Here is a 3,859-nt window from a genome sequence, read left to right as displayed (position 1 = left end):
GCAGCTGGAGCTACAGATGACCGCCCTGCGCTACCAGAAGTTCACCAAGTACAGCGCGCGCCTGGACTCGCTCAGTTGCTGGTGGCCACGCCAGCTGGCGGCAAGGTAGGAGCCCGCCTGACCCCTGCCAGGCCCAGTACACAGGGCACCTCCCGTTCCAGGGCACTGGGATGCCTGGGGCTCCCTGGGAGCAAATCTGGCCCTCCTCTCCACTGTTTGCAGCTAGATCACCAGGAGCTGGGTGCTGAGTCCACCCAAACTTGGCAACTCGGTTCCCCATAGAGGACCAAGCACACTGGGTGGATAGCGTCTGAAACTTCAAGGGCCTGGAGAGACAGAGAGGAACCCACAGAAGGGGAGAGCCAGGACGGGCTTCTAGTTTCACTGCTCAGACCTGCTAGGCTAGAGTATCTCTGTGGGAAACTGTGGTCCCTACGTAGTGACACAGTGTAAGTAACATGTTGGCATGCACGGTGAGCTATGTCCAGGCTTCCCCGGGGCCCAGGGCCAGTCCAGGGTACGGAAGAAGGAGGCCAGAGGGGCTGCCTCAGGATGGGCAGGCTCAGGCGCGGACGTGCTGGCAGTGACTGCTGACCTTGAGCGAGCTGCTTGGACAGGGATGAACACAGCTGAGCACCCTCTGTGCCTTTCACCCGGGATCCCGGGAGAAATTAAAGGAACCGACACCAGGCGTGAAGTAGTCATTGAGACCGAGTCCCGTGAATGTGAGCTGTTTCAGTACCTGGGCGCTTAGCTGACCGGCTGGGTGACCTCGTGACGTGACCCAGTTGCACCGGTGCCTCTAAATGTGAAGTGGTTGCTGTCAGCCTTCAAGGGGAGAGGGCCCTGTGAGGAGGCCCTGGCGCTGTGCCTGGGTGGGGAGGGGGTAAGTGCCCAACAACTGTGCCTGCAATTATCTTAAGGGCTGAGGCCTCCCTGGTACTTGATGGGAGGCGGTGTCTCACACCATCTGGGCCCAGCGTTGAGCCCTTCTCAGCTGTTTGACTGCTGTTCACAGGTCACCGGGGACGCATCTCGTTTGCAGATGAAGGAACAGAGGCGAGGGACGGACAGTGGTGGGCCTGGGTCCCAGCTGTTAGGTGGGAGTTGGGTTCTGCACCCACACGTGCCCGTGTCTCCTGCCCAAACTCCTGGCCCCTGCTGTGTTGAAGCCCCGGGTGCCATTTACTGAGCACGGACTGGGCGCCAGCAACCAGGGCCACACTTGCTATGCATCACTGCCAAGTCCGCTGAGGGGAGCGGGCAGGCTCACAGAGGTCCCAGAGCCGCACAGAGTCAGACAGCAACTCAGGGCAGAGTGGGAATGGCGTTCTGCCTCAGCTTAACCTTGGGACCCATGGGCGTGGTGGCCTGTAATCCTCCATGGTGGGGTGGCCTGGCCGCATCCCTGCCTCGACCCACGAGATCCTAGTAGCACCAGCCCCCATGTGTCCACAACCCAAAATGTCTGCAGATATTGTCCAGTGTTCTCTGGGATGGGGGAGGGGCGGGGGCGGGGGCGGGGAAATCACCCCCTGAGAACTGGAGTTTCCTGGTTGCAAAGGCCACGTTTTCAACTACAGGGGCCGGGACTCCAGCCCCTGCCCCTCTGGTTGCCTGTCCATATGGCTTCTAGGCGACATTTCTGCCCCAGGGTGCCAGGTCTGTGTCTGCTTTCCCTCCCGCTGGCCCAGCCCCCTCCCTCCAGTGCACACCAGGCCGCAAGTTTTCCGACCCCCCTCTGCCTGGCCCCCGCCTGCCTATCAGCTGCAGCCTGAGCAGCTGGCCTCGCTGAGCTCAGGGCAAATATTTACAGCTCAGAGCTCACCGGGGACCGCACAGGCTACAAAGGACTGCAGAGGCCAGGAGTCACCCCAGCGGGGCCCAGCCTGGTCCGAGGCAGGCGCCGGGCCCGGGCGGAGGGGCTTGGGTTCCTGCTGGCCGTGCTGTCCTTTGGACGCCCTGCGCAGTTTTAAGTGATCCTTGTTTATAAAAAAGCCCTCCGCTCCCCAGGGTTGGCACGTCATTCATTGTTAGGCGAGTTTATTATTTCTCTTGCCTTTCTGTTTCCTTTCTGGAGTGTTTGGGTAAATTTCTCTCAGAATCAAAAATAAGGAACTTGGGAGGGACGTGCTGGAGTGGAGCCGCCGGGACTGAGGGAGCGACAGACGCGCCACCCGCCACCAGGGCCAGTACGGACCCTCTGCCTGAGTATAGAATGAGCCAAGGAGATTCAAACCCAGCAGCCATTCCACATGCAGCGGAAGATATTCAAGGAGATGACAGATGGATGTCTCAGCACAACAGATTTGTCCTGGACTGTAAAGACAAAGAGCCTGATGTGCTGTTTGTGGGGGACTCCATGGTGCAGTTAATGCAGCAATACGAGATAAGGCGAGAACTTTTTTCCCCACTCCATGCACTGAATTTTGGAATTGGAGGAGATACAACAGGACATGTTTTATGGAGGCTAAAGAATGGAGAGCTGGAGAATATTAAACCTAAGGTCATTGTTGTCTGGGTAGGAACAAACAATCATGGAAATACAGCAGAAGTAGCAGGTGGAATCGAGGCCATCGTACAACTTATAACACAAGGCAGCCACAGGCCAAAATCATTGTATTGGGTTTGTTACCTCGAGGTGAGAAGCCCAACACTTTGAGGCAAAAAAATGCCAAGGTGAACCAGCTCCTCAAGGTTTCCCTGCCAAAGCTTGCCAATGTTCAGCTCCTGGATACAGATGGGGGCTTCGTGCACTCGGACGGTGCCATCTCCTGCCATGACATGTTTGATTTTCTGCATCTCACAGGAGGGGGCTACACAAAGATCTGCAAACCCCTCCATGAACTGATCATGCAGTTGTTGGAGGAAACACCTGAGGAGAAGCAAACCACCATTGCCTGACTGGCTCCCATCAGTGTTCATTGCATCCCCGCTTCCTGAGATCAGTTATGTCACTGGCACTACGGAATCCTTCTCTTTCCTAAGGCACTTTGCGTTGTAGAATGTTCCTGGATGTTCATATCTAGTGTTTAAAAGGGAGGAGGGATTGAAACTGGTCCTGTACATAGGTTTGTTTGACACAGGAGAGAGTTAAGGAAGATGGTTGTTTAAATTCATTTGAAACCAGAAGGGGACTTTTCGGTTGTATGTGTGACACATTTATTGAATTATCACTGTTTTACCCAGAACGACATCAAGCCTAAGTACTGAACAAAGTGAAGGTTCTTTTCTTGGCCTTTCTTTCTATGGATTATGTCATATATAATAATGATCAGAATCACACCTACTTGGCTTCACAACATGGTTTTTTTCTAGTTTTTAAGGTTCATAATTTAGCCTTTTGTTTCTATTTCCCTTTATTTGTGTATTCTCAAATGGATATACTTGTCATTCAGATATGGGAGATGCTATAGTTACAAGTGGGTTTGTTCCACTGTCTTATCTTTCCCAGGCTTAGCAGTGATGAATAGGTTTTGCCCCAATTGGGGAACTTTGTGGTGGGTATTGTTTTTATGCTGCTGAATATCATGTCTGTAATAGACCCATGCATGCAGCCTTTGCTCCTTTTTTGTAGGGTCCTTGTTGATATTACCAACTTTAACACATTTCTTACCTAGGAGCTCTGTTGCCGGGTGTGTAAGTCCCCAGCCAGTCACTCTCATGATGTTCTGACGTGTGGCTCATGCTTGTGTGGTGTCTGTGCTAGAGTCTGTAGTGCTGTCCAGATGCAGAGTGGTTTGTTCCGTTTGCTTTTCCCTTAGAACCTGCTGCAGTTTCTTTCCTTTTTTTCCGCCTCCCTTTGGGGTGTGTCGGGGAGGGGGGAGGATCAGATCAGACCTCTTCTGTTTTTCATTCC

The 3,859-nt window shown here is 53.7% G+C and overlaps 1 pseudogene; it reads left to right on the top strand.

Moving 5' to 3' along the window:
• The first annotated feature begins 2,125 nt into the window (after positions 1 to 2,125).
• On the top strand, positions 2,126 to 3,289 carry LOC102774588 (annotated as a pseudogene).
• The last annotated feature ends 570 nt before the right edge of the window (positions 3,290 to 3,859 follow it).

Source organism: Myotis davidii, unplaced genomic scaffold, assembly GCF_000327345.1.
Source record: "Myotis davidii unplaced genomic scaffold, ASM32734v1 scaffold1924, whole genome shotgun sequence".
NCBI classification, from domain to species: Eukaryota; Metazoa; Chordata; class Mammalia; order Chiroptera; family Vespertilionidae; genus Myotis; species Myotis davidii.
This window is presented reverse-complemented; position numbering and strand designations above follow the sequence as displayed.